This window comes from Chroicocephalus ridibundus, chromosome 7 (assembly GCF_963924245.1).
Source record: "Chroicocephalus ridibundus chromosome 7, bChrRid1.1, whole genome shotgun sequence".
NCBI lineage: Eukaryota > Metazoa > Chordata > Aves > Charadriiformes > Laridae > Chroicocephalus > Chroicocephalus ridibundus.
In genome coordinates, this window is record NC_086290.1 from 47,128,962 (window position 1) to 47,141,269 (window position 12,308).

At 50.0% G+C, this 12,308-nt stretch overlaps 1 protein-coding gene across 5 annotated transcripts in view; it reads right to left on the minus strand.

Moving 5' to 3' along the window:
• Positions 1 to 12,308, minus strand: part of MTMR4 (myotubularin related protein 4) — a 61,280-nt gene that overhangs the window by 41,081 nt on the left and 7,891 nt on the right. For 2 of the 5 annotated variants that reach the window (XM_063340698.1, XM_063340697.1), the window contains exon 1: positions 540 to 3,338. The exons of the other annotated variants lie outside the window; for them this stretch is intronic. The gene's annotated coding sequence lies outside the window, so the exon portion shown is untranslated. Of the gene's footprint in view, positions 1 to 539; positions 3,339 to 12,308 lie in introns of those variants that run through there. 5 annotated transcript variants of the gene reach the window in all.

Genomic DNA, 12,308 nt, shown 5'->3' on the forward strand with positions numbered 1-12,308 from the left:
CAACAGCACTGGATGATCCCAAGGTGATCCTGGGATTTCCATGGAGGAACAGACCCTTCCTGAAGGTTTTCAGATCTCTCCGATATGGGATCACTTGATTACCAACATCTTTCTTGTCTGTCCAAATTCTGCCCTCTGTTCTGCTCCTCCAGCCCCACTCAGGGGACTGAACTACACGCGATTAAACATTGTCATCGGAAACTGGTTGGCAGCTGCTCTGTGCCCTCCTGTTCCCGGTGCCACTCACCCGGCTGCGCAGCCCCTTCTCTGTAGCACGGAAATCTGCACACGTGTCCCAGCCAGTTTGAAAAATAACCATGTTTTAAGTGGGGATGTTCAGTATTTAAGTGTAGCCTGAAGATGGCTTAGATTTCACCAACCAAACCCGATTTGTGCCAGTCGCACCAAAGCTCCAGGAACACTCAAGATCTTTGGTAAGTTTTGCCACCATTTATTTTAACCTTTTTCCTCCTTAGATGAAATACAAAATGTCAACAAATGTGGAACTGGAGACAATCTAAACATCTTGCATAACATACCCCGCCTGAGAATTACTTCTCCTTCCACCATTGCGGGATCGGGTCGGCGACAGAAGAGTTTCGGAATAGCTCCTCAAGGCTTTCCTTCCACTTAGGGATTTCTCTCCCAGCCCAGAATTAAGCGAGGCTTGACACCCCTGCATCAGAAGGCCAAGCTGGATGCCAGCACTAAGGACTCATTTTTGAAATGTAATCTTCCCAGTGAGCAGGCAGCATGCACGTCCTCCAGCTCCCCCAGCACGGCCACGCCACGCAGGAGGGAGCCCCAGCCGTGCTGCCAGCCAGCAATAATTACCCTTGGACTTTCAGCTGATTTCTCCTGTCCTGCCATGCACTTGATGAGAAAGGACAGGAGAAAAGAATGGGAGTTCAGAAAGGATTCAAAACTTGTGCGCTATATTACCTGACATTTAAGAGTAGATCACCGAGTTCCAGAAAAATAAGGAAAAAAAAACCTATGATGGGAATTAACTTTTTTCCCTAGGAAAACAGAAAAAGCCAAACAGTGCAATATCTCACTTCAGACCCAGATCCAGCCTGTCTCTTTTCAACTATAAAAGCCTTTTTCCCCCACTATTTAGCAAAATGACCACACTTATCAGACTTCATATAGTGAAAAAAAAAATAAAATAGTAGTAGCAGCTTACCACACCACCAGCAAGAGTCACTACTAACTGGCAACTTCCAAATTAGGTGAAAAGCACAATTAGCAAGGGAAGTAAAATGTTAAGTACGCTTTGTTCACTAGACTGAAGATATCTGAATTATTGATAACACCGAATGACACATGAGTACTTTTCCAGCAGTACGCTTTGTACCAATTTATTAAATCATCGCTAATGGCTACTTCAGTTTCTCACTTCCTTCCTTGTAGGAGAAGTCAGTCATCGCTAGAAACTGCGACTCTCTTTGGCTACGTCATGTTTGAGGATGTTCCTCCTCGCTCCCACCCCCCCGCTGCTCTCGGAAGCCAGTTGCCCAGAGGAAAGCAGGCCAGGGCGGCCGGGGCTCCGCAAGCCGCATTAGCTCAGCCCGCAGGAATGCTCCTCCGCCCCCAGGCCTTCCTCCTCCGCCCCAGGGAAGCCATAAAGCTGAAGGGGCTCCTGAGGATTTGTGGAATGAAGGAAGCCAGGGGATACCACAAATACCCCAAGTGCTGCTTGTCCCACCAAGGACCTTCAGCACTACCCAAAATACACGTGGCCCAGTCCACCCATCCGCAGGCAGCTTTGCCCATGCGCTTGTGCAGCTCCACGTGCTGGCATCCCAAACGCATCCCCCGGCTCCAGGGCTGGCTGTGGTCCTCCTCCTTTCAGAGGCTCCCGGCTTTGCCACTATGGCCCCCCAGCCCTTGGGAGGGAGGACGACACCCCTCCAGGCTGGCACCTGCCACCTCTCCTGCAGGAGTCACATGTGTGGCCTCGTGTCTGCTCAAGGAGTGCTTTCCCATGCAGGAGGTTGGATTCCCCCAAAATCCAGGTCAGAAGCTTCTGTAAAATATCAGTCACAGGGGCCGGGCTGGAGCTGGCCACCCACTATGCCCAGCCAAAGTGGAGGCTGACGCTGCCAAATTAAACCAAGAGGGGACCAGAGAAAGACAAGACAAAAAGGATGAAACTGTGGGGAAGATAAAAGAGCGTGATGCCCTTTCCCACACAGATGGAAACCACAGCCCAGAGCCCCAGGTGTTCTGCTGCCGTGCAATCACAGGCAGAGCTTGTGCCCCACAGCTGGGGGCCAGCAAAGCCAGCAGCCCCTTGCCCTCCCCACTGCTCGCCTGGGACAGGCGCAGGACAGTGCTGCTGGTGCCGGTCCTGCTGACGAGGCCAGCAGGCGATGCTGCCTGACACACCGCAGCTGGGGGAAGCAGAGAAAATAACTCGCTTCACTTGAGCGTTTTTATAGCTTGTATCCTACCCTGGAACTACAAATCTCAGAGCCAAACCCTCAGATAATAAGGAAGTGCCAGGGTTGAGAACACTCGTAAAAACCTCAGTTTGCTCTCCCCAAGCCCATGTGACTCACGTGCCTTATTGCACACTTCGTTAGGCAAACGCCTGATTTCCTCCAGGGATCTTTGCCTCTCCCAGAGCGAAACAGAGCTGCAGAGACCGAAGCAGCGGCCGTCTTGAAACCTCTGCCCTGGTTTGCTGCTAACAGAGATGCAAGGGCTTGCAGAAAAGAGCCTGGGCAGCAGGAGCGAGCTCTGCCTGCAGAGCTGGACCCGTTGTCACCCACCACCCAAGCCAGACATGTCACAGACAATCAGCGACTATTCTCCATTTTCTGGATTGCAGCTCCGGACTCAAACACCCGGATTGCCTCTCAGCTACAAGCCAAGTCAAGGTGTGATACAAACTACATGTGCTGGAAAACCCGACTCTCCAAGCAAACAATTAGGCTGTCAAAAAATAAGAAGAAACATTTATTCTCTCTCTGCCTCTCCACATCTCACAGAGGTGCCATGAAAGCCTATCGTTGCTTCACCAGTGTGTATTTATGGGAGCCTCACAGAAAAGATTGTGAAAAGCTTAATAGCCCTGCCTTCAGCAGAGCTTGATTAACGATGGCAAGCCAGGCTCAGGAAATGCTGAATAATACGGCACGGCAGGGCCGGTCCCTGCCATGGCCGGCCACCAGCACGCCGTGGGGAGCAGGGGTCCCTTGGGAGGGAGGAAGGATACCCATTGGGGCACATGGGGGTATTTTGGATGCGCATGTGGAGCTTTGGAAAGGTGGGAAACACAGCAAGCGCCCACTATGGCTTCCAGCCTCGTTAGCACTGCTGTGACATGGCTTTTGGTGCACCCGCCCCCCCCCCCCCCCCCCGGCACGGTGGGTGGCCTCGCTGGCAGCTCCACGCTTCCCGCTACGAGACTCGTTTTTAATTGCTTATAAAACTTTGCCAATTGTTTGCAGTTGGAGTGAAGCTCTCTGCACTCAGCGCCTGCCCCAGGCAGTGATTTTGTTTTAATTTCAGCTAAAATAGTAGAGTTAGTCCTTATGTACTTAACAGGGAAAAACAAGTCCTAGTATTAAACAGATGTTAGAAGAAACAACCAGGAACCCTATTAGCCTTATTTTGATCCCAAATGAAACAGAACAGCCATCTCAAGCCTCTCAACTAATTAGAGGCTAAAAATATAATTGTCAGACCACATAGTTACATGCAAAGCGGATTGTATGGGACAGTCCTTGTTATTTTAAGCAAAATTACAGGTCCGAGGGCTCTTTCAAATGAAGACCGCTACCAGCTGGTTTCAACAACAAAAAGCTTTTTACTGATGAATAACTATTAAAAGAAAAGATTGGGCTACCAGAGCTTAGGAATGTCACAGTAACAGCAGATGATGATGACAAGTTGCCAAAGTATTCGGATTGCTCTGCAATGCTAAGTGACTGTAACTGAAGTGCGTACGGGTATGACCAGAGGCAAGGTATGAATTCAGAGACCCAGAACTACCCACAAGACGAAGGGCTGCTGTTTTCCAGGCCGTGTACCTTAGAGGACCCCACAGTCACCTCCACACGAGCTGCCCAAGAAGGAGCAGGCAGAAAGTCTACTGCAGTAATATATTAAAGTAGTAAACAGCAGAGGCGGTGAATTGATGGCATTTCTGTTCCCAGTGCTGCTGGGGCCATGACTACAACTGCCTCCAGGTGGCCACAGCAAGTTTGACGCATAAAGACAAAACCCATCTAGTCATCCAAAGCAAAAAACCAAGCTTGCATAAGCAGCTTAAAAAAAAAAAATAATAAAAAGAAGACTTGCTCAATATGTTTAAGTATTTATGCAAAGTACAGACAGCTCTGGGGAACTCTGCTGACAAGGATATAACTCAATCCAGTTACTGGTAGATGAAGTTTCAAAATTGGATAAATTCCATAAAGCTTATGAAAAAAAGCTGGCCTTTTTATTGATTAGAGTACTTAAAAGGGATCAGATACTATTTTTTGTGCAGGTCTAAATATGTGAATCCTGACAGGTCTGTGAGTAAGCAGAGCTGCCCATGATGCCCTTGGCACACCCCAGCTCCGGCTGCTCTTCTCGAGGAGATGGGTGACTCAGGATTACAGACCGTCTCACACTCAACGTCAACCTACCTGCAAGATGTGGGGAGGGAAAGGGATGTTCTCCCACAGGAATGCAGGTACCCCAATGCTGCATATGCATCACCCGTCCCAAGTACCAGGGGACGGTCTCAGACCAACAAGGAACAACACACGGGCATCATCTTGCTCAGCCCAGGGCGCAGAACCACGTCCTGCCCGAGAGCTGAACCGCCCTGACTGCCCCACAGCCACCATGGCAGCCAGGAGAGGGTAACGGCCTGCAAACCCTTCCTGGCCGTCCAACCCAAGAGTCAGTTCATGATTAAAATGCCCTGAAAGTGTTTTCCTTCCTGTTTAAAAACCTCTTTGAAGACTGATTAGGCTCCACTTGCATTCAAAGCAAGAATACCAAACATAGGATTGCACCTGAGAGATCAGACCAGGACACATAAAGCAGCTCTTTGCAGGATGGCAGAGAGACCAGGGAAAGCTGCCGCAGCCAGAAACATTCCCGACTACACAGCACCGTCCTAGACAGGAAATTCACCTTTTGGCCCCCCAAAACATACCCAGATTTGGCTAGTGCATCACTAGTCCTCATGCACATTCTCAGTCCAAGTTGATACAGCTGTGCAGTGAAGATGGCAGAAGCTGTCCCCTGAGCCAGTGCCATTACTGGTCACAGAGTCACACGGGTGACATCGGGACAGGTTATCCAGCCCTGCTGGACTCATAGCTAGGCATCGAGCAGAGAAACAGGATAGGCATGTGCCAGCTGCAGAGGAGGGAAGCTGAACGTGTGCACATGGATAAGATTACTGTGAGTGCAGAGCAACAGGAGGATGGAAACCAGAGCCATGCTGTGAGAGCTGATCCCTGAGGGAGTGCCGAGGAAGCGGCAGAGTGAGGGAGAGAACAGGCAGAGCAAGTTTAAGGAAGGGATTTCAGGAGCACAACTGCCATGGAGTCAAACCTCCCGAACAGTGAAGGGGGTGAGGATAATTTGAAGATTTTGCCAAGCTCAAGGTTTTTGCACCAGCAGTTCTAGTAGAGCAGGTACGGCAGGTTGAGGAGAGGAGGGACTTCAGTCTGCATGGGCTACCTACAAGGGACTGACCATGAAAGTAGGAAAAAAGTCAACGAGTTAAGCAGGAGCAGAGGTGAGCTTTGGCTTTAAGAACGGAGACACTACACAGCATGGGGAAGGATTCAGAGGCAGATGAGAAACCGAGAATAAGGGGGAAGGGGAATGGTGTAACAGGGAGGAAGAGACAGCATGGGGTGAGAGGCAAGAAGAGAAACCAGAGGAGAACTTGTGCCTGGTGCAGGGGAAGGAGAAGAGTGAAATGCAGGGAGGGAAGAGGGGATGTTGACACAGTATTTTGTCTTTTTCCCCTCTGCAGAAACAAGGTCCTCTGCAGTAAAAAGGAAGGGGAAAAGACTGGAGAAGCCAGAGGTGTGCCCAGAGCAGCCACGGGCTTAATGCCTGGCAAAGCAAAGCTCTTGTTTAGCGATGAGCAGAGCAGATCCAACATGAGCCTTGAGCCCACAACTCTGCAGGCAGCCTGGCCCCGGAGTGCTGCATTGGATGCGCCACTGCCAAAAGTGAGAATGAATGTGACACGTTTTGGAAATGTAAACAGATGAGAGGAGAGATGGGCTGGAGATCACAGAGCCTGGCAACAGCAACGCAGACCCTGAGGGCAGAGATGCTGGTGGCTACAGGGTCTCTGCTCGAACTGGGCTGGGGTGAGGACCCCGGGGCGGGACCAGCACCAGGGCATGGGCAGTTTCGGGGTTCGAACAGCATAGAAGTGAGGAGTGCCGAGGGTGAAAGAAACAGCGAAAGCGGCAGCCGTGAAAGGAAGGATGCAGGAATGCAGAAGAGGGTGTGGAGAGCTGGAGGGAGAAATGGGCAAGCAAGCCCAGAGCTCGGGGGAGGAAAATACCACCAGAATTTGAAAAATGTCTAAGTCAATAGGCTGGGCCAGATACATGCATGCAGTGAAGACCTGCCACCCATCTCTGCGCTTCAGGCCCAGGGAATAGCTTATTAGCCTGGGGACAATATCAAACCAGTCTAATGACAATTTGTTTTGTGGAAGAGCAAAGAAAAAGGCGAGGGGGAAAATCCTTACAGCACATCTAAGCTGCAGGACCACTTCTCCAGCACCACTGTGCCCATTCCATCCTTTCCTCCACCAAGGTCACCCTGCCACGTCTCGCTCAGACAGGAGTCAGGAGGGATGGATACACAGAGGAGCCAGTAAGAGTTTAGACCACATGCATGGGCAGACAGGCTGAGGGACTCCAGCTTGTAGGACACCTATGGCAAGAAGGGTCCAGCAGTGCCACCCAGATGTCATCAAGGTGTGCAGGATTATGAGGGAAGAGAACAGAGCCCAGCACTTTGCCAGACCCCTAACGAGCACTGCTATTCATCACTGCAATGATTGTAAGCATAATTAATTTCAGCAGCATGCCTGCCTGCCAGCTGACTCCACTCTTTACATTAATGACAGTGAAATCAGACTTTCAAGGGGAAACCAGTAACTGCAAAGGAAGCCCCACATACCGCAGAGTGAGGACCATTAGTGTCTTACTCAAGACCATCTCCTTTCTCTTACCAAAGCTGTGGCAACGAAATACCTTCCTGTGCTGGTGAAGCAGCCAAGGAGCTGGGGACAGCCGGTGGCACCAGGTGGCAGCAGCACGCTAGGGATGCTCCCCTGCCAGGTCAGCCTCTGCCGCCTCCTCCATCTTCTGAACGAACTGGCAGAGAACAGGGCCTGGCGAAGGCTCTGCACCATGCCACTTGCCCTGCCGTCACTGCACTGATTCATCTCCCATCGCAGACAACAAGAAGCTGAGACGCCAGCAGAGCACCAGACAGACCCTTCATTTATTCCAGGGGCACATGGAGAAACCATGGACCTAAAGAGCCCCCACCGCCCCCATGCCATCCCTGCCCTCCAGGCCTTTCATCCTGAGCCGGCAGAGAAGGGATTTGAAGCCAAGGCTCCGAGCTGAACTTCATAACCACAGGACTAACGGAGACAGGAAGCACAGCTTTGGCAAGCATTTCCAAAGCCCCCTGTAACTCCAGGCTGTTGTTCTCCAGTTTTGTTTGCTTTTCTTTAAAAAAGCAGTTGGGACATTTCGAGTCACAATTAAGCCTTTATTCAAGTACAAACAATTGCCTGGTCCCTACCCAAAGCAGTGCAGATGGACCCATCCCAGCTGCAGTCCAGGCTCCTGCCTGCTCCCAGCCCTCTGCCTGCAGCCCTGGGGGGACGCGTGGGCACGGGGCTCCCTTGGCTGCTGGCAGCCCCGTTACCTCCCTCCACACTGCGCTGAGCTCAGATTTTAACTCAATCTCAGGAAGGAAGCAGCAACAACTTCAAGGAAACGGTGCCTGCACTACTGAGGTCACATCCCAAGTCTCCAGCCTGGAGAAGCGCTGTCTAAACCAGTCTCTGTGCACTCATTTCTTCGTATGCATCAGGAGAATTCACCTTTTAATTCCCGTCAACTCATGTAGCCTTTGACAGCCGCGGTTCTCTTTGAAAGGCAGCCTTTGTGACTGCAGAAAAAAGAAGCCTGAAATACGTGACCCAAATGCACCAGAAGGCTCAGAAATCAAAAGATACAAGTCCTGAAGTGTGCCGCTCCCCCTCTCCACCCTGCACCAATGCTCCCCAGCCAAGCTCACGGCTCTTCAGAGCACCCCACTGCGATGCGCTCGTACTCACCATCTGGGTATTTTAAAGTAATTTCAAGTAAACAGCAGCAACACAATTTCAGCCCAGTTGCTATTACAAATATAACTTCTATTATTCTTTTAAACAGGTGTGTATAAAAGTATTTTAGAAGTCCTGAGGTTTGTAAGGCATCTGCCTGCAGCCAGAAGACAGGACTGTTGGGGGAACCACAGCCCTCGGTAAAGGGGAGGCCAGGCAGGACACCTTTAGCATCCAAACTGGTACTACACTAAACTGGTACCTGCCTGCAAGCATCTGAATGCCCCCTGGGATTCAACAGAAAGTGTGTGAAAAAGAAATATTGCTGTTATTCCAGGTGATCATATGCCCTATAACGGTCCTGCAACACGACTAGGTTTGACAGCCCTGAGATGGCCACGCTCCCAGCTCCGGCTGTGTCTCCTCTGCGCTGAAACCCCGGGGCTTACTCTGCATGTTCTGGCCCAGGCCAGAATCCATGCACCATCATTCGCATACAAAATTTCTAGGAGATCCTGTTTTCTCCAAGGGTAATTTTCCTCCGCAGGAAGAAAAATGAACCATCTTTAGTTACTTGCATGAACACGTACGTGAAAAAGCTACCACCGAAACTAAAGCAGGTCTGAGAGGACAACAGAGCATCAAGATTTCTTCTCTTGACTCACCCAAATCAAGTCACCCAAAACACGTCCAGTTTCCCCAGCAGCCTCCCCACAACCAGCTGCACTGACGAGACGAGGAGGATCCTGCAGCGCTGACAGTGATGTCTAACTGCTTGAAATGTGTCTGGGAACACACGTCTCTGCTGAACGCTCCTGGTGGAAACCCAGTTCCTCTCTAACACTTGCAATAATTGCACCATTATCAAATTAAATACACAACTCCACCTTCCACAGGAAGAACGCTCTAAAACAGAGCGACAAACATCTGCTCGGGGTTTCTACCATCAAGCTACAGGAAGACAGATGACCACAAGATGAGAGGAAAACCCTTGAGAGTTGTTATTAATAAGCTAAGAGCTCACTTTCAATTGCACGTTCAGCTTGAAATCTCTCGCTTTTTGCTGAGCATGGTCATCCAACAGTCAAACCTGCCAGCTCCTGCAGAAGTGCCGAGTTTGTGGGCAGCTTATCTGGATGGTACGTTATAATCACAGCTTGGACGTCCTCCTTCTTTGTGCCACTGCAGAGAGGAGCCCTCTCAGGACTTTGTGTTGTCACCGCTGCTCTTCCAACCAGGCACATACAGCAATGAACTCAGAAACTTGCCCTTCACAAGGCTTTTGTGGGGGTGGTTTCCCTCCCAGTACCAAGCAATACCTAACCTGGCCTTTAGCAATTCCCCTTTCCACCCTAAGCCCCCAAAATCTCTAGTTTAAGAAGGTTAAACTGGAGCCTCTGGTCTTTAATTTCTAGGTATCTGGAGCCTTCAAAAATGTTTTGCGCTTTAGCATTAGAAAATCGTCTGAACGGATTGCCTTGCACACTGACCTGCTTTCAATTAATAAACTCACGTCAGATGACACGGGCAGGACACTAAGTTCAGGTGAGCTTAACTGCTACCATCTCTGCTCTCTACCATGAGCTTAACTGTTTCTAAAAACAGTGCTGACCATGACGTCCTCTCAAAAGGCACTCTGAGAAAGGGAAACCCCCAACCAATCAATAAAAGGAAAGAGAAGGCAATTTGATATATATAGCAAGTCCCCTGCTTATCTAGCAGCAAGAACTGCATAAATTCACACACACTGTCCGTTCCCTGCTGCCAGCTTCCACCAGGACAGGGTATGAAGACGGCCACACGATAACCTTGGTACTGAAAGAAGCCTGAGCATTTATACTCACCTGCTGTAGTTCACACAAATTTTTTTTTAGCGCTAGGAACAGAGCCTGGGATTTCTTACCTTTAATAACTGACTGTATTAAAACTGATTAAGGATCAAATTCCTGCCTCTAAAAGGTTTAGGATAAAAATGAAGCATATCTAAACACAAAGACAAATCTCAGGAGGCAAAGGGATTTCTATCGTCTTTGCTCAAATACGAGATAGTCACCTTCCTCCCATCAGCACATAACTGACATGCACAGATGAAATCCTGTGGCCACCGAAACCAGCGGCAGATCTATTAGCAATTTCAGCCAAAGCCAGATTTTCCTCAGCATTGCGTTTTCATTTCAGCACACGCTCTGCCATGCAAGCCAGCACCCAGGGCTGCAGCACAGCACCTCTGTGTGCCAGACGCACCGGAGAACAGGCAGAGCCAAAAGCTGCGTCTTTGAAAGAAGCCAGAGTCACAGCATTCGAGGAGGTGTCCCGCTCCCCATCCTCTGTTGCTCCAGTAACAACCCTTTCTCTGCGATTTTTGGGGGCCAGGGGAAGTGGGAGCAGCAGCACAGCCATCCGCAGCACAAGAGCAGTGGGATCCCACCTGCCGGGCTCCCAGCTCCCCAGGGATCTCCCATGGATGAGCTGGCTGCTCGTTCAAACTCCGATTCTGACTGCTTTGTCATTAGCAAAACATGCTGAAAATGTGACTTCCTCTGCTACAAGTCTAAGCAACTTCCTCTTGTATTTCAATAAAAGAAGGCAAGCCTACAGGCAGAACAGTTTCTGTCGTACTTCTGGAAATTTCTCTACTAAAAACACCTGTTGAAGAAGGAAAGATGCAGTAGAAGAGAGAGAAGGGGAGGGAGAGGGTTTAGCTTTTCATCAAGTCTGTGTTTTATTATAAAACAAAACTGTTAGTTCACTTCACAGGGCAAAAATACTTTTGCTTCCTCTTTTGCCTCATTTAGCAATGGCAATGAAAGCTCTGCACGCTGTTTCCTAACGAGGCATTTCGGCGATCTGCGCAGAACCTCTGCATTCAACAGTTTTATATTAAAAAATAATCTCCATTTACTCTCCTTGCTGAACAAAACAAGCTCTGTCTCAGATCACCTTATCCGGCACCGAGAGGTGCTTGGCTACCCTCTTTCCGATGAAACGCAGAGTGCGGGCAGCAGAAAGGTATCTGTCTGCCCGCTGGCGTGCCGGGGGGAGGTGACACTCCCCAGAGAGCAGGGCTAGCAGCCTGAATATATTAACCTTTGGAATTACAGAAAGGGGAAAGAGCAAAGAACAGAAAAGGTAAGAAAAGATCTCATGCCAGTCCAAGAAGTGCAAAGGACAGGAGGGAGGGGTATGAGTCAGTCTCTTGCTGGCACATCCCAGCCCTGGCATCTACTCCCCCTGTGGATACGCATCCAGTTGGTGCTGGCTGCCTGCCGGTAACGTGGCATTCCCTCCGGTAACGCGGCATTCCCTCTGGCAGCTGACTGCAATATGTCTCCAGGCCGCCCTGTAATGAGCACAGTACCTTGGATGCTAGAAGCTACTGGCTCTCCTAACGGGAACAGTCAGTGGTGTGAGTCAGCCACAGGCACAAGAAAGGACATTACCAATTCTTCAGACAAAAGCATGCCTGTTCATTCATTTCTTCTGATCATTTATTCGTCTTAAGGTACTGCAGGGGCTTCCCCGAAGGCCCTACTCCTCTTTAAGTCCATCATATGTCAGCCTGAGGCAGCTCCATTAATTATCACTTCCTGCACCAAGTCTCATCCCTCACCTTCAGCACGCAGAAAAGGTCCTCTCCAACATGGTTCTTCATGCTACCAACCTGCTGCGCTACAGACAGAAAGCATCTGCTCTTCCAGGGTTGCCACTCTGATAATTCACAGTATCACAAACAGAATCAACATCATCACTTAACGTTTAAGGCAAAGATTAATTTTGCTCAGGTCACCTCTCCGAATGACGCTGCCTTCCCAACGCTCCCACTGGGTATTCTCACCAGGCACGGCAGACGCCCACTCGAAGGATCACAATCGCCAGGCTGAGGAACAGAAATGGGGCTGTCGCAGCCACTGGGACAGCATCAGCAGAAGAACCAGAGCAAAGCTGCTCCACCAACAACTTTAAGGTACTGTTTCGA